Raw genomic sequence first — 26,353 nt, 5'->3', positions numbered from 1 at the left:
CCTTAAAGAATAAGCTCTCCTTGCTTGGAAATAAAGATGTGTTTCTAAGGCTGTGATAATCCCTAAGATGTTCTTTAAGAATCATATCCAAAACAAAATGCTCAGGGAAGATGCTGTAGCGCACAATTACCATTTTCAGCATACTACATAAAGAGGGAAGGAATGGGAGGAGTGGAAACTGATGATATCCTTAGTTGTAATTTAGTGGCACACACAGAGAGTTAGTGCTGTTTTAAACATACAGAGAATGCCTCTAACAAGTTTGAATGAATAAGTCTATAAACTGTTAAATTGGTTTGGTTAATAAATGAAATTACTAAACAAGCTTGCCAGACAGATTTGTCAATGATTTATGCACCTCTGAGAGAATATAAAAGCTTTGTCTCTGAGGATGTTCTTATATAAAAGGCTTTTATTGGTATCCTGTAAATCCATTCATAGTGCTATTTCCACCCCTTTGAGTTTGGAGTCAGATTTGTGACAAGTTTTTGTTCAGGCAGTTCACAGGAGATTCTATTGATACTCATTTTTTGACTGCTTATTTGCATATTTTTATATAGAGGGAAAAATTAGTCAGAACTAAAAAAAATCTAAAAATAATTAAACAGACAACTAAAACAATTCAAACAGAGATAAACCACTTCCATGAAGTCAGTGTATACACTATCCTTGAATCATACATGGTCTTATCGAGTCAGATGAAAAAGTCTTGTGATTTTACTGAGGGTGTATTCCATAAAACTGGCTAAAGACATATTTGAGGACCTAGATTAATGCATTTAATGAGTCAAAAGTCATGCATAAATAAAAACTGTAAACCTGCACAATGAAACACTTAAAAATTTCTCAGTATGAATCTATCACTTCCCCCTCCCTTCAGTGGGCTTCTTCATTCCTTCCTTCCTTTTCAAGGTGATCCTTTAAAAAACAACACCCGGTTTATACAACACTTTTAATTGCCTTCCCCACAAAAGTCTCAATCAGAATGAATCATAGGCCGGTTTTGCAAATTGTCTGCTCATGGTGGCTCTGTTAAGCCACTTAATTAGAGGGGGACAAATGTAAACCAACATGTGGGCCAAATTCAGACTACGAGAAACATGATAATTTCTGTCTGTTGGACACAAATTTTGATATTGTCCTCTATAGAGAGGCAATCAGCACACTATTGCCAGACTCATCTCCAGGCTCTTTTCCTTTCCTTTTGGAACTGGCTGCCCATTCCAACATTTAATAGCCCTTTCACAGAGATGTTCCTTCTGAGGTCCAACCTAACCCTCCACAAGCACAACTAGAGGCCATTTCCTCTCATCCTAGGAGATAGGGCTGGGAGAAGAGGCTGATGCCCACCCAGCTACAACCTCCTTTCAGGTTATTGTAGAGTGCAATAAGATTCCAATTGAACCTCCTTTTCTCCAGGCTCAACACCCCCAGCTCCCCCAGCTGCTCCTTGCTGGAATTGTGTTCCAGACCCTACCCCAGCTCTTTTGCTCTCCTCTGGTCATGCTATTTTTTTATTTTTAGTATTTAGAAGGAGTTATGTCAATACATTAACCAAGCAAAGGAGAATTAAGAAAACCCAAACAAACAACCCTCAACAAACCCACTAGTAGCTTATTTCAAGGAAGAACATTTTTATTTAAATGCATGTATTTGGTACTCATGCTTCTGTCAAAAACTTAACTCCACATCAAAGCAGAGGTGAGCTGCTGGAAATTTACAGGTTGCATCTCCTATTTTCACACTTCTTTTTTCTTTTCAAACTAAAATCACACTGTCCTGGACTTCAACCTAATCTCTTTATGTTCTTAAACCTTTGTGCAAACAGTGGTCGTATTTTCCTACAACTCAATTCTGCAGTGGTTTCACAAGTGAGAAACTTGGCTTGTTGGAGAAATATTTGTAATTCTCTGAACCCATGTGCACACAGACAGACTGTGTGGATGTTTACAAAGAGTCAGGTTCCCAAACAAATGCAATTTTTTTTTTTTCTTTCAAAAGTGAATTTCTTCACCTTTTCATATTTACATACCCAGCACACATTCACCCCAAAAGCTTAGACACAAACTCTCAAACTTAAATGCCAAACATGATGTAGCTCTGGACACAGTCCTTATAGTATTCCATGGGTGAGGAATGCCTAATTTACATCTATATTCAGGATCTGTTAAGGGTTTGTAGCATAATCTCCAGTGAAATTATTAAAGTTTTAACTTTTGACAGGCTCCATTTGATCCAGGGGACTGAAGTGACTATGTTGATAATTTCCACAAAGAGAAAAGCTAAGGAATATTCCATACCATATGACAGCAGCTCAGGTATAAAAACAAGGAAAAAACAAGGGAGGGCATTTCCTAGGTACAATAATTCCCTTCTGCAGTTCTCCTTCTCAGGAAGTGGCTGCATATTTCTTGCTGATGGGAAGTGGAGGATAAAATCTTCCTTTTCTCTTTGCTGGTGAGTGAGTAAACTTTGATTTTGTTTCAGCAAATTGCATTATCTCAGCCTATAGTTGTTTACCAGTTTATCTACTCTACCTGAGCAGCTGGCACTGGGAAGGGACAGCATGGCTTGGAAACCTGGAGCTGGATCTGACTTCATTTGACCTGACCCAGACACAGGGAGAGACTTAGACCTGGACTCAACAGGAACAGAGCTGGACCTCACAGACCTGGACCAGATTCAACTGATCTGGACTCCATGTGGGTTCTAGAAGGGAAGAAACCCCACAAAAATCAAAAGCCCACCAGACCAAGGCTGAGCTGACATTTATCAGTAATTAATTATTCTTCCCCACAACAAGTCCTATGGATACTCTGTACCAGAGCCAGAACCCTCTCTATTTTGCCAACAGATCTGAATTTTTCCAGCAAATATGACTCAATTAAAGTTTGTTTTAAGACTAAAAAGGAAGCATTCCAGGTGCAGCAATCCTCCAGTCCTCCCACAATTTGGAAGGAAAAAAAAAATCATGAGATATTAAAAATTTATTGAATAAGGGTCATTTATAACTTTTATCTTTAATTTCATGATACAGTCATGCACTATGTCCTTTACTCATTGTGCAGAGGGTGGAGCAGACAGTGAAGATCATGTTTAAAATAATGCATCCATTAAAATCATGTACACTGCCTTGAGACTGTTCACAAGTTATTTTCACTTTTAAAGTTCAGCTCTAAGGAAATACTCTGCTTTGCAAGATGGTTGGAGTTCAAAATCTGCTTGTTATACCATCATGAAACACCAACAATGAAATTTTCTGGTAATTGTAAAGATAATTTATCTATTTTGAGAGTGTGTGTGAGTGTTTGTATACATAAATGCTTGTTTGAAAAGGTTTATGCTTAGAGATTTAGAGAGGTAAAGCTATGGTTAAAATTAACTATGATGACAAAAACTACTCCTGCTCCTGGCTGCTTTATTTTGTGCACCTACTGTAAGAAAATATATCCTTTTTTCTCTATTTACTTTTTTCTTCAGCATAGGATTATAGTACTAGCAGGCTTGCAGAGACACCTCACTAATCTCCTTCCCTTACTCTGCCTACATTTACATCATCCCAGCCCCAAAACACATCCTCTATTTCAGACATGACAGACAGTTATTAAAGCAAGGAAGGTGCTACAGCACAACACACTACACAAGATTAGAAGATTTAAGCCAACAGCTACTGAAGAGAAATTTTATTTTACCCCATCCATTTTTGGCAGGTTTATTTTAGGCCTTGCAACAAAAATCATGTGCTGTGTGGCACCTGAGGTCCTCATTCATGTCAGCAGCTGGTTTATTTTGTATTTGTAAAAGGTCTTACTCAGTTAGGATGACTCTTATAATGACTCTTAGGGCCCCCTCAAATTTTTAAGCTCCTGGGCTGAAAGAACACTGATGGAGGGGTCAGGTATGTCAGGGTTAAGTATGAAGCCTAAGGCTCATTAAATACATGACAAAGCCTTAAGGCAAAGCAGAGGCATCCAATCTTTGACAGTAATAGTACAGAAAAACTTTATAGAAGGAACAAAGGAGATGGCACCTGATATTTTGCTTCACGATTGGAAGAAGGGGCTGTTTCAGTTTTGAGGCAGAAATACTCATTGCTCCCTCAGGCAAGAAAATATTCATCCAGAGTTGCTAAGAGAATTTTGCACTTCAGTTATATTTTCTATTACCTCAACCTAACAAAAAAAAAAAAAAGAAAAAAAAAAGTGAATGCCCAGTAGTTCAATAAAAATTAATTTCTAGAATGTCACAATATATATATAAAAATTACCATATGTGTAAATAGTGATCTGAACCAACTTGGAATTTAACAGTTGATAAAAGCCTTTGGTAGAAATGCATTGTTTCAGGCTTAGAGCATAAGTTAAGGATTTATTTATTATTTTTTAAATGCAGCTCGCTCAATATAACAGAGAATTTGCTGAGATTGTAAGCAAAAATTCAGGAGGATCAAATATGGCATAGAGAAAGGGCCCTAAAATCAAATCTTGCCCAAATACTACATTTTTAAAAGCAGAGAGTGAATGTACCTTTCCAAAATGTATTTCTGGCTGTACCACATTCACAGAAAAATAGATTTTACACTTCAAGAAAGTAGATAGCATCAATCCTATTCTTGCTTTCTAACACAGTTTCAAATGTAAAATATGGTATGTTTATGTAAATTAACAGTCATAAATTTCAGAAGGAAATTTAATACATTTTAATACAATATAAAGTTAAGAAAAATGACTGGTATGAGACCCTGGATGCTGTTAGAGAAGACTGTTTTCTCATAGGTATCTCATTAAAAAAACCAAACTTGAAATAATAGTTTATCATAAGCACATTGCGAATAATTTTGTAACCATCTTGTTAAAGATTAGTCATTTTCTTAAAGATGCATAGATAATAGGATTAATCTCCACTGTTAAATCATTTCCAGAACAAGAAATTAAATTGATAAAACAGATAGGTTACAACAGGTTTAGTAGTCCAGTTTAACCATTACCTAGTGCATCTTTACATATGAAAGCAACAGAAGGTTTTCTTATGATTTGTAATATGTAAGCACATGTATTTCCATGGCCTTTTCTCCACTTTTCCACTTGCAGGTTTCAAACTGAAGTTAACACATAAGAGCAGAGAACAATACATAACTGAAATCATCTAGGACATGCCAGAGAAACTACTCATTTTGGTAAACACAAAATCTAACCAAAGTATACTTCAAATAAAACTTTGACACCTTAGGGGTGTGAGAAATAAGTGATTTATCTCCATTTTTAAGATGAAAGTTCAGTTGATGCAGGTGACAAATTAGACATCTCTATAAGCAGAACCCAGAACATTTGGTTCCTACACTCGTAATACTCTGACGACTTGACCAAGCTTCTATAGCCTTTAAAAAATTGTTTCCTCAGCAGCCATTGCCCAGCCAATTTTGCTGGAATCCCTGCTGCTCTGTTGGTGATCTAGTCAGGACAGCAGTCAGCCTTGCCCTGCCCACGGCACAATGCACCTCCACAATGGATGGCTGAATCAAAAATAAAGGTAAGCTACTTGTTTGAAACGTTCATCTCCTCTATTTCACCTTCATAGGCTTGCAGAGGAGGCACCTTTAGGGTTGTTGGAGATCCAAGGTAGGCAAGGCCAAGAAATGCTCCTGATGATTATCATGACTGTGGGCCTTGCATTTCCTTAGGATGAGAAAGCCAGAAAGAAAAACTAAAGGTTCTGCTTCCCAAGCATCCTCAAAGTGAAATGATGATGCTTAACCCAGGATTCCTGATGTTATATACAAATAATTTGACTGTGTGACAATAAGAGAAAACCTTGCATTCTTAAGCATCTGGAGTTCAAAATTTCTCTGATAGTTGTACATCAAGTGACTATTTTCATGATATGCACACAAAAATTAATGCACAAAACCAACTCCCACATATGATGATTAAAAGTTACATTTTAAGAATTAGAGCTTTTTGCAAAAAACCCAAAGATTGACACTGCCCATCTGTTGTGGCAATGGGGATAAGCCTAGCTGGCCTTTCTCAAAGACCATTTCTACTGACAATTGCCCATATACTTTTCCTTAAAAAACACAAACCTCCTGACTGCATTCAAAGCTTTGGTGAGCACAAGTACTGCAACAAACAGAAACTACCTAAAAATACCATTTAACAAGCACAACATCCTTCAGTGTTTGTACACACAGAAACATGCACATAGACATACAGATCTGTCAAAAGATTTGTCCCCAGATGTTTGGGCAACTGCAGAGTTAATTGCGTATCACAAAATGCTCATTACGTTGATTAGATACATGAAAAGCACTTTTAGCCACTGAGTAAATAACCTCACTAAAGATTCCTGGAGCTAAACATAGTTAAAGTGGTGATTTCCTGCAAATCTATATGGCTTTTGTCCATAATGTACCTTCACTGAGTCAGATCCCATAGGTATTGAAGGGCAGTGTAGGGTTTGAATTTACAACATAGCACTAGGCAACAGAAAGCTATGGCCAGTCAAAATTATATTAAGTAATAAGAGTGTCCACATGGAAAATTAGCAGTGTGCTGTAAATTCACAGATATATTTACGTGTACTATACACGAACACCCTTTCCCCCTTATGAGCAAACTCTTCACCCTTTCTTGGTGAACACAGTCCTAATTTTCTAGGAAAAGGAACAAGTGCACACAAAATAAAGATACTTTAGGTATGGAAGTTGGAGCAAAGTAAAAGTATGGAACAGAGGAAGGTTTTTAAGTCAGCCTGTTTCAGATTGGTTGGAGGTTTTAAGAGTCAATGAGTCATCTCTTTTTCATGGCTAATTCTACCAAGAGTACAGAGAGATTTCCAATCCTTATCAAACACTGAATTTCAGCATAATATTAAATTAATATTCTCAGAAACAAAAATATGTTTTGATCAATAAAATGTTATTGACTTAAATTGAATTTTATTTCAATTCACATTTTTATGTTATTTTAATACACCAGACCTTTGAAATTAAAACCTGAAAGTTACTTTGATAATATAAAAGTGTTTGAAAAGGAAAAATCAATATAATGGGTTTTTTTATTCCCTTTAGTCTTTTAATTTCAATGAAAGCAATATCCATCAACATCCAGCTTGAGACCTACAGTGCAGTGGACTGAAATCCTGACAGACAAAACTGACAGAGAAATTGGCTGCATGAACAAGAGAGTCTGCTGGATAGGCAGCATCACACAGGCTTCAAATCCCTCACTCTACCAGCCCAGCAGCAATAAAAGAAAACAGATCACCAGATCATGCATTTCAACATCAGAGCAATCCATAAAAGTATTTATCTGCATAAAGACAGGGCATGATGTCCCCTTTCCTGCTCACAATTTCATGACCATAATCATTTAACTCAGGAGTTTGTCTGCAAATTGTGCACTTCCCTGCCCATACTCAACCACCCTGTTGTTCTTGCATGGTAATTCTGGACACCTTAAGTTTTGCCTAAAGTAAAAAAGGAACAGCGATAATAAATTCTGATTTATAAGTGGAAAAAGTGCAGATTATTTCTGATAAGAGAAAACACACTTACTAAAGTGGGAAAAGGGACTTAACTTTGTTTTGCATAAAAAAAAAAAAAAACAACAGGTAAAACAATTTTAAAAAAGAGAAAAAGTTCTACTAAATTTGGAAAAGGCAACAGAGCTCTGGAAGAAGCTCAAATCAGTTTTAGCTTTAAAAATAGCTGATATTGCTAGCATTAATAACTGGCAGGAGAGTTGCATTTGAAGGAATTATTGGTTCTTTCTGAGGAGAAAAAAAATCACCAACTCAGTAGAAACATTGATGTTATATTTTGAATTTGATGCAATACAGCATTTCTTTCTATGATTACTTGGACATTAATAAATGTATCAAATTTTATAGGCTATTTATGAATCATGCATTTAAGTATACAGCATGTCCAGGAGAAAATGAGACATTATTACTCACACTGAGTATCCTTCTGGGGAAATACATGTTAGTAACTCTATCAGATTTACTGCAAGCTATCAAGACAAAAAGGCATTCACATCAGTGGTAGCTTTAATCTGTACACTGTAGACCTAAATCTAGGTTAGTGCCTTTCACAATTAAGGGTAACTGGCTTGAATAGAAAATGCAGATGGTTTTGCAAATTTTGTCTCTATTTTGTTTTATAATAATATAAATTATAATTCTAATTATTTATTGAAGGATAATTGAGATATATATATATACACACAAACAGAAAAAAAAAAAACTGTGCTTGTGGCAAATAAGATTTGTAATACACATTTTTTTACACCACCATATCTTATGAAAATGAAAATAATTCTACCTAAACAAAGTAAAGGGTTCTTTTGGTGGCTTGTATGTAATGTGACAGTGCCAAAACAAACTGGAGGATCCTTATCACTAAATCAGCTGAAATCTTTAGACTCAACAACCCAAAATTAAAATGTGCTATCCTGAGCCCAAGGCACATCAAATCCATGCAAGCTTAGAGCATTAAACCAGAAACTTAGCATCACAAATTCACCAAGACTTACCTTTCTTAAAGGAAAACATCATTTTCCAATCAGCTTGGTGCTTGTCTTTGTGCTATCACAAAACCCAGGCTCTTTCACATTCAGTCAGCTGGAGTTCTAATACCTAGCTAAATTTTGCTCAGTGTGAACAGTGATTAACTGATTTCTACATGAAGTTTTTTAGTTTCCTGATCATCCTCAACTCAAGGAAAGAAAAAAATCAGCTTCCAAAATATAAGATTAAATTCTAGATGTTTTTCCTAAGGTGCACACTATTAGAATTAAGATACAATTTATCAGCTAAAAACAGAACTGCACTTTAGAATTCTCCATCTGCCTTTTGTTTGCCCAAGAGGTTTAAATGACAGCCATGTACACCTGCACATAATCACAGTCACATAAGGGTTCCAAGTGCTTCCAGGTGGGCATTTTAAACACCTTCAGCTGTGATGCACAGCTGATCAGATGAGCTCTGGGGCAGGGAGGTAGGCTATGACATAGCTTAACCAGACCATATCTATAATCTAACAGAGAAAACCCTGAAGAAACAAATCAGCAGCACCAGTCTTATGCTGAGAAGCATCACATGTGATATTTTGCTAGCCAGCACAAGTAAAAGGCAGCTTTTTCACTTTATAAGAGTGACAGGAGTGCAATCCACATGGAAAAAAACATAAACACTAGAGATGAAAGTTCCTGCTTCTGCCAGCACCAAGAGACATTTCCTCCATCTGAAGAGACATATTTGGAAGACAAGAGAAGCCAAGCAACAGTGAGCTGTGGTCAGCCTAGTGCCCGTGCTTTTTGGGGAGTTTCCAGGCAGGCTTGGGCAGGCACACCACACTGCAATGCCCCAGGGACATTTTTATCAGCCTCCAGGCAGGTTAGAATGGCAACTGCAAGAATGTCTGAGTCGCCCTTGAGAGCATAACTGTGGTGCCATTATAACCTCATTAACTCTGAGAATTTAGAAGCCAGTCTGGTCCATTCACAGTGGCAATGGAGCAGAGAAAGGGCAGCTCAAGCATCCATTGGAATGCTGCCATTGGCAGTTGGGTGCAAAGGAAACACCAGGAAAGATGCACGGAGTGTTTTGCAAGAGAGGACATCCTCTAAAATTAGTTCTCCAGCATGAGCTGCTTATCAGGAGTTGATTTCATAACCTGACTTGAATTGCTTGTAACAAATGTTATAACAGTGTTCTGAAATATTAAACATGTACTCACTTGAAGAACAAGATTATTCATGAACTTAAATGCTTGTTCCTACATTAACTTGAGTTATTCTGTGGATAATTGACTAAAGTTATTTACAACAAAAATAACAGCTAACTGTGTCCTGGAATAAGCATTTATGAAATGCAAACACCAGCCATATGAGGTATAGGCTAACATTTAAGTATCAGCTAGGTTAAATAAAATTCTAAAGAAGCCCAAACACAGAATTAACAAACACAGGTGCAAGAAAACTATACTAAAATAAAATAAAAGATGTCTCATCATTATTTTGAAGATTTTGGATCTTAGTAAAAGTAATTATATGTACAGAACCTCTTTCTCCCATGATTTTTTTCTGAACACCTCACAAAAATACAAAACAAAAACAAAACACAAAACAAACAACCCCCCCAAAACAGCATTGTGACAAGCATAGGGTCTATGAATTTCCAAATATTAAATTTGAATAAAATTTTCTGCATCTACAGTTTTCCCCTTAAAAGTGACATTTATTTTATAAATAATAATCAAAAAAGTAATTTAACAAGAGGATTCTCATTTTGTCTCTGTTTATATTGATTACAAATATTATCAGTCAAAATTCCCATTATTTCTTTCAGGAAATTCAGAACTACTTTTTCTTCAGTCATAAAAAAAATTAAAAAATCATGCACTAAAAATAAAGTTTCACCTAATCTATGACCAAATTACCAAAACTGATGTTAAATGCAATCTAGGAAAACAAGTAATCTCTTTTGTAACTTTCTTAAATTACAGATCTAACATAAATAATATTTTGTGGAAAAAAGAAAATAAACACTTAAAATAACTAGCAGCAGTATCTCTGAAATATTGCACAACAGTACACTAAAGTCTAAGATTGTTTTATCTTTTTTCTGAAAAAAGAAAACAAAACCATGCATACATGGAGTTATTTTCCCTCCTGAGTCTCATTTTGTTGGATATGTCCATCCATTAGCTTTGTCTGCCTCCACCTCACCTTCCTGACTTTAGAAATTTGTTGGAGGTCGTTCACATTGGAACCATTTCACGTTGCCTTAAGTGATGAGAAAGAAAAATTAGGACATGATTTCATTGAGCAGGAGGAAGTCTCGGAATTAGTTTGTTGTGGTCTGTAATCATGCTTAATATAATTATGTCAATTTTAATAATGCAAGAGCACTACATGCTAAAAACACAGTACAAATAAACCTGTACCCATTTAAGAGAGAACTGAAAAATTTCCCTTCACAACTATATTGTGCAAAGATCTGATAAATAGAGTACTAAGTCACCTTTATGATGTCACATCAAAGCTTAGAACTAAATTATTTGCAAAATATCTGCCTAACACTTAGAATATGCAAGTAAATTAGACTTTTGAGTCATCACAGTAGCTCATATGACATGTATAGCTCTGATGATGCGCTTATTTTGTGCTGATTTAATTATTGCTCATAGGAGATTTAAGAAAAATACCTTGTTTAAGGTCTTTTTTTTTCTTTAGGCAGCATATCAGGTTAACCTTGCTATGTGTTTGCAAAATACAAATTTTCTCTGAGTGAAGGCAATATATAAATGTATTGAAAATTTATGGAAAACACATTATGAAAATATCAATGAAAAACATTTAGTTAAAAATAGTTTGTTAGCTATATAGCTCTGAAGTGTTGCTCTGGCATTTAATATGATACTCAAATCAAGTTTGCACTTAATTTCAGTATCTATGTCCTGGCATATCGATTTCAGTTCCAACAGATAGCACAAGACTCTAAAATTGTTTAAGTAATGATTTTCTGTTAAAAGCTTATTCTCATTAAAGGACTTCTTCTGAGATGAAAATGCATCACTATCCAATATTCCAAGGACAAATCCTTCCCTAACTATCAAGTAAATATAATAAGGTGGAGAGAGGTGAATGAAATATCTGCCACAGCTGTTGTAGAAAATCACAGGTTCTAATTGGTCAAAGCAACACCTGTCTAGTTCAGTCTATTACATGAATGTCCTTACAAAAATCTTCAAAGAGCTGCAATACACTGCCTAAATTAGTACATGTATTTGTATGTGCCACTCCTGGACAGTGCTGCAAGCTATTCAAGAAAATAAATATTGGAATAGAAATCAATAGATCAGCTTTGGTGTGTTAGGAATTAGGTCTGAACTGTCAATTAAATCATCTGAGAGCACAGTATCCAACACTGGTTCAAATATCTTTCTTTGCAGATGGAATCATAATTGAATATATCTGGATAACCACAAGTAAATGCAATATCTAGTAACTGATACTCAAGTGTTTAACTGCTAAATTTTCTTCTTAATGGTTTAAAGTATACTATTATTAAAAAGACACAGTTTACTGCCCTTGTTTCCTATACACCTCTTCAAGAACAACATACTTAGCTCAGCATCTTTGTTATCCCTATCTGAATGGAATCATTGGAAAGGTTGAAGCTAGAAAGAACTATTTATTTGGAAAATCCTTCTTTCAGAAAAAAAAAAATGCAGTTGCCTGTCTCTTCTATTTATTTAGTTCTTTTTGTAAGATTTTGTTTTTCAATAGAGTTGTCATGGAGATGTTTATACACAGAAGGGCATCTTGGCCAAGAAACCTCATGGTGACCCTTAGGAGAGAGGGGTGCTACATTGCCAGGTAGCAGCACAAATTGAGCCCTCCCAACCAAATTTACATAGTGTCATCTAAAGAAATAACCTCTATACTGCAGTTTTCAATGGTTAAGTTAAAGGAATGTCTCCCTGAGTGGCTGGAATGCTGCCCTTCATCACAGCACACTGCAGAACTGCCACTGTGCAGAAGCAGGTGACAAACCAGGGGTTTGCAGTCACTTCCAAGCCAGCAAAAACTTCTCTCCAAAACTCTGAGAAGTTGCTGAGGCACTTTATGATTCTAGTTGACAAAACAAGATAAGAAGGACTCAGCTGATAATCCCTCTGTTAATTCAAGGATCTGGCCTACTGAAACTCCTTGGTCTCCAACAATTTTCCACCTTTACTACTGCAAAAGCCCAATGAGGCCTCATCACCTTCTTTCAAATATTCCATAAAATTCTGTGAAAGGTGCAATTTTCACTATCCTCAGTCTCCAGAAAGGAATATGTGGGTGAAGCGAGTTCAAACCTGCTGCTCTAATAGCTATCCAATTTTCATACTCTGTGTTAGACAAAGAAGAATTTACAGCCCCTCTGTGGTCTGGCTGATTTAGTGAGATATTTGTATCTCTAGATGGTCCATTCAGATATTGAGAACTGTTTATCTAGAACAAAGGCCATCCTCTGGTCTCCTTGATGTTGGGAAATCAGCTTCTTAACCTTATTCCCTGAGTTTAGTGGGCACATTACCCTGTCCCTCTCCACTGAGCTTTCTCTCATTGTAGGGGTTTATTTAGTGAGTCACAATCCACATTTAGGGATTTAGACAGTCACAAGTACAAAGCAGGTTTTAAAATATCAGTGGTCACCATGCCATCTGTGATATATTTTTTTTTTTTTTTCCTCTTTTCCAAGAGAGAGCAGGAAGTTTTACACAAAAAAATTGGGAAAAAAAATCCATAGGGTTTCCATGGGTGGCAGCAGCTGTTCTAGTGCAGAAAATCATTAATATGAGGACCTGATTGAATCTCATTACTAATCCATGATTCAGAGGACAGTGTACACAAGTCCTTAGCAGAGTTACTGAGGGAACTGAAATGCATGCACTGCTACCAGATGGGTTTAGAGAAAAAAGGGAAAAAAAGCCTGTTGGTCAATATTGCCTCAAAGTTACTGCTAACAGAAGAAAGCCCAACAAAAGACCCTTCCCTAAGACCCTGTTTCAAGCTGTACAAGTCACCATCTGATTTAATAAACTCTAGCTCTTCAGGATTCTTTGTCAGGGTTCTTATGCCAGGGTAAACCTCTGCTGCCAAAATAATTTAGTTTCTCAATGAATACTTTGCTTGGATGTCAAAGGAGTCTCCTTAGGTGGGGGGGGCTTTTGACCAGTTCACAAGCTCTTTGTGATTTTCCTAATAATGCTAAACATAGTTCTCCTTATAGAGAAGCAGTAGCCAATAATAGTTTTCCCAAGTAAATGAGAAAAGGAATAATAGATTTTTATCTCAAAGTGGGGAAAAGGAGGAAATACAAACCCCTGGCAACACTAATCTTTGATTATCCTTAGCTGATAACTGGTGTAGACTTTTCACAAGTTTCAGCATAAAAGGAACTCAGATTTTTTGGTTGGTTTTGTTTTTTTGTTGTTGTTCTGTGGGGCAGGGGGTCTTTTTGGTGTTTTGTTTTTCATTTTTTTTGCAATTAGACTTGCTTCTGAAGGAGAAATTAGCAGTAACTGTAATCTAATAAATCTTCCTCTCCTCCAGGTAGCAAGTCCTACCACATACATCCTTCTTAGTCACTCTTTTATGTATTCTGTACAATGAAAGATTGCCTGAAGCTATATTTAAAAGGCCCTCTAGAAGCAGGTGAGCAGAAAGTCTCCTCAAAGTAGTATCTTTAACAGCAAATCATGGGTAGAAGCTTGGCAGCTGTCAGAGGGGATTGATTTATCTCATGAGTGTTTCATTTCACCAATAAGTTAGCATTAGAAATTAAAGCTGCAGGGTTATTGGGGTTGTTTCTGTTGAAGGTTTTTTGTTGTTGTTGTGTTATTTGCTTTTTCTGCCCCTCTTATTTTGTGAATTTTTTATTTAGCCTTTATCTTTGTGGGCTAAAGTTATTGTGCCTTCCAAAAATCATAACAACATTAAAATTCTAGATTTTTAAAATTAATTTTCTAGTAGTAGTAAGCTTGGGGATATCTTAGCATAATTTTCTTTAATATTAAGATTGGATCATTTTCTAAATTCAGCACAGATTTGCTCACCCCAGTTGATGAAATAAAGACTGAAAAAAATTCCATTTTCACATGCTAAGGAGATGTCATTTACTGAGCTTAGCAGAAAGAAAACCCAAGTCACTTTAAATCCTGTCAGATTTTGTATCTGTTCTATCCCAGACCTGTAGGATCTCAGTAAAACTACCTCTCAAATTAAAAGAGACTGATGCTGTCACTTCTGTAACACCTGCAGTGGAACTTAACAAGAAAACCATCTCTGTTATTCTTCACATGTGCTTTTTCCCTCATTCCACTGCAGTGCAAAAGGAATAATCACCAATACATCTTTTAGAAACAGTCACCTCTATGGTAGGAAGAGGTAGAGTGTAGGTCACAGGAGCACATTCCCAGAGCAAGTTGGAACGAAACCCAAATTCTGCAGTTTTATCATCTTCTTGTTACAAATATTTTGTCAATAGCTTTCAGAGGTTTATCTTTCACCCTTATTATAGCAGCTAGTCCTCTCAAAGGACTGAGTACTACTATCATCAGTCAGTTGGAACATTCTGTAGGTGACAGAAATAAATATGATTGGTTTCCACAGCTACAAAATTGCTGTTGACTTGTATCTGTAGCAATATGGTTCCATATAATAGAATTTCTAGGAGGGATTAGTTTGCTTTCCTAAGCAATGAAATAACACATATTTGAGTGTCCAAAGAAAGTCTTGCACTTGGAACTCAAAGCTATTTTTTCTCTATATGTGTACTTGTCTGTCAAGATTATTTTTTTTTAGTCACTGTTAGGAAACTGAGAAAAACAAAAGACAGCTTATAGAAAGTTTCAATACTATGAAAGATTAGTTACATACTTTTCTATATTCCTACCTATAGGAAATTCAGCTACAAGAGTTAATACTGGCCAACTCCATATGTACAACACAAAGTTATGATGAAATTTTAGAAATAATTTTTTATTTCTAGATTGCAATCTCATTTGCCGTACAGCTCACCTTGGCTACAGGTTAATATGAAATGATAAAATATCATAAGATTCTTCAGCTGTTCCCTAAAATAAAGAAAACAAACATTGCCAAAGCACCATAAAGTAACCATCCATGCTAAAGAAAGATTTCAGCAACCAAGAGCTAATAATCAGCCCTGTGATTTCCACATGCAAAGGAAAATTAGGATTCACTCAATCAAAGGCAGAGGAGCAACAGCTCCTCTTCTATTTCTTTCACGTCAGCATGGTGAAATTTGTACTTAAAATTATAAAGATGCACAAGAAATGACCAAGTCTAACAAATTAGTCTCACTTTCAGAAATCAGGGAACTTCATAGGCACAACAACCAGTGCAACCATAGAAACACTGACTTACAAATTTCCATATCCTTTCCATCACAAGTTGTCCAATCATTTGGGCTCTTTTCTCACATAAATGTTTATATGGAAGCCAGTTAGAAGAAATTCAACTTGATATTTAATTATTTATATTTAACAGTACTTGAAGTTAAGTAGACAGGAATAGCTGTGCTGTATCCCTCACAAATGAAATGGTTAGGCTAATGACCAGTTCTTGGAAAATAAAACCAAAAAACCTCACCAAATCCTTGATGCCACAGGCCATACTGCTTCTGCCAGGAGGAATACTGTGCTTTCTAAAAAAAATTAATATTACAGTCGGACATCAAAACAACATACATACAACAGCACTTCTGTAGTAGGTTTTTTTTCCCCTCAGTTTTGATAATCCAATTCTATCCTTTTCTCTTCCACTTTCTGTTATATTCAACCAAGATTTCAGTGTATTTTTGTTTTTCTCTTTGAAGCAAGTGTACAAGCAAAGCTAGCCAGAGAGCCTGGCCTTTGAAATGGGCAGTGCTGTATGTCTAATTTGGATTAGTCATGCATCCATTCCAAACTAAAAGCAATGTTTATGCTCTTTTTTTTTCATTATGCCTTGGCTCTTCAGCAAGTTCCATATTCATTAACACAAGCTGGCAGACAGGAATTTAGGCTGGTGTGGGATTTATTCAGGAAACAGACGCCGTATGAGCATGAGGAAACATTTCTGTCTTATAAGTGGTGTGCACACCTTCTCATGTGGATTTGTGAGACATTTTATTTGCATAAACAGCTGTCTTCTTACCTCATTTCTGCAGCAACAAATAGTACTGTGCAAGAAAGCTGCCATAAGAGATCCTGTTCTTATTCTTCAAAGTACTCCTTCCACTTCTCTTTGCAGCTGGCTCTTCAAACTTAAAAAAAAAAAAAAAAAAATTAAAAAAAAAGGGAAAAAAAGGCCAAGCATTACATTATTTTTCAATTCTATTATAACCTGTATTGTAAGAATGAGGTATTGGGATGTAATTCCAGTATGTATTTTGAAGCCGAACATCAGTATATTTTTAACTTTTAGCCATGTCATAAGATTACTATACCAACTGTAATTGAGAAACTAGAATAACTTCCTAATAATCATCAGGGAAAGATTCTATCAGTTAAATGGAGAATTTTGAAAGATCAAAATACTACAGAATACTTCTAGAATTCAAAGAGCTATAAAAATAGGAAGTATAGGTTAATAGTCCATCTCTGCAAAGAATATTTCAGAGGAAAATAAAACGGATATATGGTAGGGTATTTCAGAGAATGGAACAAAACAGAAAAAAATTCTAGGCCAACAAAAGGGAGCAATAGTGGATTTACTGTGTTTCACTGAAGTATTTTACTTAATTTACCTCCCCAAATTTTCTTTCATCTCAGGAACTGAGGTAAGCAATCTTCGTGAGAAGTATTGCTATAAAACTCACTTCTATAGAGCACAGATCAAATATTCCTGAAAAAAAAAATCTTCATTCTTGTAGTGAGTATCTCAGTCTTTGATGGGAAACAGCCAATGGCATCTAACACTTCAGCTGACATGAACCATAGAATCCCAGACTGGTTTCTGTTCAAAGGGACATTGAAACTCATCTAATTCTAATGTCCCTGCCATGAGCAGAAATTAAATAAATTTTTTTGTATGATTCATTGCTGAGAACCCTGAAAACAAATAAATAAAATAGTCTGCTTTAAATAAGCAAACTAAAAATACATCCAGGGCGAGAAGAAAGAGGAGCTTATTCATGCATTGATGAATCAAAATCAGCAAACCACCCTTAGCATCACAGAATACTGAAGGTGCCTTAAATTGGGATCAAGTTGGAAGGAATTTTTAAAACATAGATTTCTTTTTCCACTTCTAAAGTAAACTTCAAATATTTTCATATGAAAACAAAAATAAGTTTGTTATCTTTCCTTAAAATTTTCTTCTGACAGTTGATATTTTTTCTATTTCAGGTACAAGAGCACCTAAGCCACTAAGGTACATGAACTCCAGTGAACTATTGGAGTCTGTTCAAACTTATTCTTTCCTTTTACAGACAACAGAAACAATATTCAACAATTTCATCAGAATCTTCCCTGAGTGCAGGATAATCACAAATAACTTCCTTAAGGCAGAGGCAAAATGTCAGAAAATATATAAAAGCAGGTTTTTATATGCTAACAATAAATATTTATTCACATTAAATAATACTTACAAAGCAGCCTCCAAGACAAGCATTTATGTCAAAATTAAAAAACAGATTTGTGAAAATCCTTCACTTAGAAAAAAAAAAAAAAAAAATCCCATAACTTTCTATGAATTTCTCTCATATTTCTGGTTTTGTATTCACTCTTACATTGTCATTGGCTGGGACTAATAGTGACATTTTAGGTATACTCTGTATTCAGGACAAGCTTCACAGGACAGTTGAGGTGGCAAAAGAGCTGTAGCACAGTCACTCCCTTTTGAGGCGAGGAACTCAGACTAAGCCAGTTTTCCTGGACTTTCCAGACTGGTTCTATATACCAAAGTTGACCTATTTGATTTGCTTTCAGTCACAAAAATGTCTACCCCACATAACTTGTTAATGTTATTTTTTTTGCCCCAAATCACAATGCATGTCTTAAGGCTTGTTCAATTTCAGAAAAGTGCCATTTTTGAATTATACAACCTTAAAGGTTTATCTGCCTCAATTCCAATTCACATTTCCCCTCCTGCAGCCAGCCCAACTTGCTGTGAACATCTCAAGCAACAGGTAGTTACTGCATTCAATTTTAGCTGTGCTGGAAACCATCATATCATAGGCATGGCCAAGAAACCCAGGCAAGCTTGACACAGCCTGAAAGTCTCTTTCAGAAGTGTTCTGGCATTAAAGACATGCTGAGGGGAAGCCAGTTGAAAGTATCATCCAAACAAGGTAATAAACAGATAATAACACACATTGTGTAGCAAAGGGGAGTTGCCAGGAAGCCTGCTGAAGCCTCAGAGTTGCAGATCATTCTCTCCTGACAGACCTCCTTGACTCTTGCAAAAAGCACAAAAAGATCCACAGGAGCAATTATTTTTTCAAGTATCAATAGTGTAACAGTCACATAAGATCTTTGGAGATAACCCAGTATCTTCCATTCTGTTAGATTTTCTTTTTTATCCTCCCCCTTCTTCCAAAGATAAAGGAAGAAGCTCGAAGAAACAGGACTTACAGATGACAACCTTCACGCCTCACCAGGAAAATCTCTTCTGCTTTATTTCACTGACATTCAGATTTCTCTGCCACCTGCCATACACTCTAATGACATTTTCAACAGAGATGGATGAGTGATCTTTCATGTTCTGAACAAAATGGGCACAAATGCTCTAAGTTATTCCCTGTCAAACTTTCTCTGATCTTCACAGAATCAGGTGTTGGAATTACACTGCCTACTGTTCCAATATTTCTTACTGGTACCAGCAATTTCTTCTCTACTTAGATTACTGTTTAAGAACAGAGATCTGGTTATTATTAACTTCTAGAAGTAAAGACCTAATGTAATTTAACTATGATACTCTTTGCATCATCTCCTGCATTGTGAATCTTAACACTGATGTTAAATTATGACATCTGGTTTCGGCTTCCACAAGTTTCCCATTCTTACCCCTTATTTCTTTCCTCTCTCATTCAACATTTGTACACCACACTTGGGAGATAAATTTGATCTGGCTTCTCCTTTCACATTAGTATTTTTACTCATTACTGTATCTGAATTGTTTGATAAACACATCAGTGGCACAGAGGTAATTGCAAATCAAGTCACTTCTTTGATCCTCACATTTGCTATGACTTTTGTTGGTGCAGTACCTAATTCTAATTGAAACTGCTGATAAATGTGAGCCTCTTCTGCCAACAGCTATCCTCTTATTAGCTTTTCTTTCAACATTCTATATTTGCAATGCTCAGCAAAGCTGAACTGCAGCAATACAGCTTCAGCTGTTTTGCCTTGTTCCCAAAGTCTATGAAATCCACTCCAGATTTCTTGTACAGTCATCTATATACATACAGATCTTTATATACAGTATTTTGTCTATTATTGAGCATTAGAACTTGCTTTCATTTAAATATTTTGGGCTTTTTTTTCTCCAAAGAGAGGGAGAAAAACACACTTCAACCTTTCATTTCCTGAAGTTCCTCTAATACCTTCAACCCAAATGGACAGTGAGGAACCACTCCCAGTTTGCATAACATTCAAACATCCTAAAAAGAAACTAAAGGACCATCTTGGTGTAGCTCCTTTGGGTGAATTAGATGTAATTTGAAGATTTAGAAGTAATTACTTTTACACTGAGGCTATAACAAAAGAATATTCTCATTTTCATGTTATAAACAGTAGCCCAAACAATTTGACGGATCTTTGTGTATGTATATATGCACACATAGAAAAAAAAAATACATAGGATGGCAGCTCTGCTCTATCAATTTAATGAGCTGTTTTTTTAATCTTCTGAGTGACTGAGTCTGGCAATGCATGAGAGAACTCCTTTATTCAAGCAGTTTCTCTTTTTTCTCGGTATTTTTTTGTTCTTGGAGGGTTGCAGCACAGAGAGCAGCACCACACAACAGAGTTGCGAATTGTTCTAGTAAAAAGGAGCTTTCAGAGCCAAATAGCTATTTTGTTAATGTTTTAGACCAACACATTGACCTTGCAATATAAAAAGACTAAAACAGACAAATATTTGAAAACATTTTGCTTTATGAGTTTCAGTGCAGAAATAACCACCCTTCATAAAGTCCGCATCTGAATAAAAGAGTCAGTATTCCCACAGCGCTTTCAAATTTGCTGGAATGTTACATTTCATACTGCTTAGTTTTTAATGCCTCATTCTGCTCCCAAGTCCAATGACAGAAGTCACTTGGAACCGTGTAATGATTTTATTACAGGCACCTCTGTTCTTGCATTTCTCATCATTCCTCTTATTTGTTTGTTACAGTCGATTGTTACGCATTGCTTCAAATTAAATTGTAAGCAATTTGGGGAAGTACCACAGTGGATATTCACAGAGTGCATTAGCATAAGGAAACTAAACCCGTTTATGTTTCCCTTATTGTTAGTGAAACAGTAGAAATGGTTTCAATTTCCTTCTCACTCTGGAACTAACACCAAACTTCACCTGAGCTGTGGCCTCTCCTTTCACTGGCAACAGGAGATGCCTGTGGAAACTAATTGTCTCAGAATGAGGTTACTAAAATGCAAATAAGAAAATAAATACACACAAGAATAGCCATAAAGGCCAGTTCAAAAATCTATCCAGCACAGTATGCTGCCTCCCATGACACACCGTAGAGACTAGCTGGGGAAGCAAAAAAAAAACAAACAAACAAAACCAAAAAACAAACAAACAAACAAACAAACCAAAAACAGCTATGAGAAGATGGTTCTCTCAAGTATTCCCTCAGCTTGTAATAGAGAGACTTCCTCAACTGAAGGTGGCATCTCTGTATGCAGGGCCTTTGATGGATTCTCTCATCCCAGAAGTTTCCTTTTTCTCCAGCTTGGCTCATTGCTAACTTGAGCATTCAGAGCACTCTCTGTGCTCCTTGCTACCAGCCCTTTGCCTGAAGAGCCACCTCCTCTCCTTTGGCTGAGCATGCCATGTACCTGCTTCATGTAACATTCTAATCTCCCTCCAGTCCTCTCAAGTTTCTAAATTTCCATGGGTACATCTTTAGGTTAGAGGCAAATCTGCAGATGCTTCATGTTTACTTCAGAACCGTGATTTAGTTTGTGTTTTGCAAAGAGAGTATTCTGCATAGGCAAAAGCACAACTATGAGAAATTAGACACTAATTCAGGTAAAGAGGATGGAGAGAAGAGCTTAGCAAACAGAGTTTTCCTTGAATACCAAAAAATGGCAAACAGCACTTCTTATAGTGGAAAAATTGACAAGTCATATCAGAAAAATGATTCTTACTACCACCACTGAAAAAAAAAACCGTCAGTAATTTTATTATGATATTAAACCAGTATTATGATACCCAGCTCTTTCTATGATGTTACTTGTGACAGTCAAAATCACTTTGATCTGATCATAATAAACTCAATACTTTTTAACAGTAGACAGAAAAAGTCAGCAAGCAGGTGGTTTTGGAATAAAAGCAAACAACCAGCTCTTAAGTAAAGAACACCAACAGTTTTCTGCTCCTCGACATTCCCTAAAATATGTCAGTTTGGTATTTGATGCTTAAAAAATCATTCCAAAATACTTACTCACCAACTGTTTTGGATAACAACATTTGTTGACTTCATCTCCAGGAAGAGAGCCTAACATGCATGACAAATGAGTGTAAATAAGACAATGCAAATATAAACCCATAATTTTGTAATTACTACAGCATTTTATCATGCTTAGTGATGGAAAAGAACAGTACTGGAATGTTCTTCAAACGACAAGAAAAGAAAAAAGTTCCAAACTGTTGGCAATATTTCTGATGCTGGTATAAGAGAGAGGGAGTGGAACAAAGACTCTAAAGAATTATAGACAAAGGTGATCTGGAAAAATAAAAAAAGCAGGTGTCCTAAAAACACTATTTATTACCAGTTTTTTCTTTGTCATTTATATCAGTCATATGAAGGAAGTAGTTTTATACTTTTTATTACTGAAACAAATGAGCACATAGACCAATGTTCATGGAATGCAAAAATAGTGCACCAGAATGGTACTCTTTATTTGCAGTTGCCAACATACAGACAGAGTATCTTTCCTGACCCAAAGAATATGTCTCTAAAACCTGAAGGACATCTAAAATGACACCAGCACAACTTGACTGAACCTAATAATTTCCTAGGAAAACCCTTCAATTTATGCAATTTCTTCTCTATTTTTTTTTTTTTCTGATTATGAATAATTGGAAAAGGTCTGACAAGTTCTCTCAATAAAAGCTTGAAGGCTTCTGACCCTGCAAGCACTGTATGTATGCCCAACATCAGCATGTCAGCAATACCACTACCATGCTCTAAATTACAGACTGGAAGGAGGTATCTGCAATATCAGAGCCTCAGCCTCTAAAAGGTTTCTTCCTTTATATAGGCTCAATTTCCCAGTTGCTAGAAGAGAAGAGACAATTGTTAAGAACAGTGTTCCTTATGTGTTCCAAAGTTCATTATGCTATTTCGTTTGTTTTTTTTTTTTTTGTTTTTTCAACCAGTAGAATCACAAAAGTGCCAATGCTGTAGGAAGGGAGCTGACTTGGAACAGAGACTAAAACAAAGTGAAAGAAAAGCCCAACTCCCCAAAAAAACTAAAAGAGGCAAAGAAAGAAAAGAGTCAGCTTGAAGGGAATTCACAGACCAAAAGAAATACCTCATGACAAACTGCCTGAGGAGGAAGTGGAGATACTTAAAGAGATGCTGATGTTTTCAGAGACAGAAGTAGGAAGAAGAAAAGATTGAAAGTTGTGAATCTGAATCCCTGAAGGGAACATTAAGCTAAAAAAGTCTATTCAAGCACATTAAGGCAGAGCTTATTTGTACATTCTGCAGCTGAAGCAAATATTCAGAACCAAGGAAGATTACTACTATTTAAAATGTTATAAAGACAATCTCATACAGACTTGTCAAGTAAGACAAGAAAAGACAAGACCAAGAAAATTAGGATTTTAGTGTTCAAGATTTCAAGCTAATGTGCTAATCACACCAACTCCCCCTTCAATTCCTTCCTCTTCAGTAGAGCAACTTGCTAAGTGATAGAATGAGGTAAGTTTCCCAAACGGTCACACTTTTACCTGAAGGAACATTTCATTTACTGTATGTTTTATGTTAAGTACAAGTAGTTCTATGTTAAAAGGATCCTCTAGGGCTTCTGTGATGAAAGACTCCAAGATTACCTGCTACTTTTCTCCCTCACCCCCAAGCACTTATCTAAGAATATTCTGAGACATACAGGTACACGAACTCCTGCCATACAGTGCAGAGGGAAAAAAAAAACAAAACACCACTATGTCCAAGTACCAATATCAAGCCTGCCACACAGAAATGTACTGTAAAATTATAAATTCACTCCCATCCATATTCCTTACCCAGAATCAAATAAGTAGACAAGGCTCATGTGCACTGTACTAAAAAGCAGGACACCCTGTTGGCAAGGGTGAAAGATGGGGGCCCAGGTCATACATTTCTCAATCCTGTTGTTGAGCAAAAGCAGTCATTCAGTGCTCTAGGAAACACCAGACTGGGGCAGATAAAACCTTCCTAAGGCAGCTGGGAAAAGTCTCATTGCCACAGTAGCTGTGTCTCATGAGCCTCTGTTTTCTGCTGGTCAACACAGTGGGTCAGAGGAAATCCAGATGCTCAAAATACCGAGAGGAGTGAATAGAACCAACAGTATTGCAGTCCTGGAATGCAAAGAGAAGATTTCAGCCTCTGCAGGGACCTGCTTGGAAGGATCCCATGGGAAACTGCCTGCCAGGGAAAAGGGACCCAGGAGAGCTGGCTAAGGTTCGAGGTCAGCCTTATCAGAACACAAGAACATTTCACCCCACTTAGCAGAAATCCAGCAAGGCCAGCACAGATAAAAAGGAGAGTTCCTGGCTGAGCTCAGGCACAAAACAAAAGGACACAGAATCTGAAAGCAGGGACAGCTGCTTGGGAGAAATACAGACACTGGCTGCATAGGTGGGAGTAGAATGAGCAATGCATAGCTGGAGTCAAAACCAGCAAAAGGGAAGAGGGGCAGGAAGAAAAGTTACTATACTCCAACAAAAGAAAGCCTGAGGAGAGTGTTGGCCCTGCTCAGTTGAGGCAGTAATCCCAGCAACAAGCAACAATACTGCAGAACTCAGTGTCTTTTCTACAGCAATTTTAACAAGCCTCAACTACAAGTACTAATATATGAATCAATTCCTTCTGGAGTTCTTCATAGTGGGAATGTTTTCATCCATTACCTGTCATTTACCACGTGCCAACACGCAGCACAGAGCCTTGTCACTGACATCCAAAAAATAACCCCTCCTCATTAATGCTTCCATATAAAATGTGCTTGCAAAAGCATGGCCACTGACTTAACATAAGTCTTCTGGTCACATCAAAGCATGCCCAGGGTCATTTTCCATATTAAAAAACTTCCAAAATTTTTAAAAGCTTTTCACAGTTCTGATTAGGTGGTCTGTATCTGCCAACCTATTGCTCAAGAGACAGATGTAATTTAGTAATTTGAATAATTTTCTAAGCTGGTCTCCTACCACATAACCAGCAGAAGAGCCTTGCTTGGACTGGCAATTCACCAATGCAGTGGTCAGACCAAGTCACCCAGAAAGGTCAGACAAGGCTGATAACAAAGGCATCCAGGGATCACTTTTATTCCATCTTTTGATCATGTGGTGGTGACATCTGAAGGGCCAGTGCCACCTTTGCTCAACAAGTGCAAGTAAGTCCCAAGGCTGTCAGCAGCCATTTGAATAATTGGGCATTGGCATTTTGGAATCATGTTCAGTCCTGATCCTCTACCATTTCCATACTGATTATTTACTATCACTGTAATGGTTTATATATATATAAATATATATAATTATATTTATATATTTTATTAGAAAGCATGCTTAAAACCAAAAAGCCCAAATGTTTCTGATTTTAATCCATCCTTGCCTGTTTTATGTTCCAATACTCAGTCTCAGCATCCAAAATCACAGGCTGTTGCAGCATTGGGTCTGGCAGGAAGCACTGACAAAGACTAGCAAGATTTTCCAAGTGGACAAGTTCATTCTGTGTTCAATATCCCAGCTCCTGACATTTTCAGAACTAATACAGAAGACAAGCTACACATATAGCAGAAATAAGTCATGCTAAGAGAGCCAGATATGAAATTCAAAATTTTGTACCAACACACATTTCTGACAAGGGCCTAAAGACTTTGTGGAGGTGGGGAGAAAGACAAAGGTTTTAACTTCTTTTTGATTCAGAAAAATCACTGGCCAAATATACTCTCTCTCACTCATCTGTAGGTATAAATAGTTTTTTTGGGTTTGGTTGGGATTTTTATTGACAGATTGTGACACTGATTCAAGTCTAGAAGAATGCTATGGAAAAAATAGCACTGTGAAAGTATCTCATGATTCCTTCTCTTCTTTTCTGAGAATAAAGCATTATATAATGGAAAATGCTTAAAATGACAGAGGCTGAACTTGAAATAGAGGAAAAATTACACATTGGCCTTCTGAACACGGATAGATTTCAAGACTACAATTTCAAGTGTTTTCATTCACACGTATAACTGATCCTTAAAGTATCAGTTCTGTTCTCTAACTGGATGTCTCTGACCCATAGGAAGAGCACACAGTCATACTTCCTGAAAATTACTGATAGCATTTTCAGTGTGAATATAATCTTTCATAGGTGAGAAAGGTGTAGTGTGCTACCAAATGTAAAAAAATAAAAAATGAAACAACCATATCTC

This window comes from Erithacus rubecula, assembly GCF_903797595.1.
Source record: "Erithacus rubecula genome assembly, chromosome: 1".
Lineage (NCBI taxonomy): Eukaryota > Metazoa > Chordata > Aves > Passeriformes > Muscicapidae > Erithacus > Erithacus rubecula.
Note: the sequence above shows the minus strand (reverse complement) of the source record.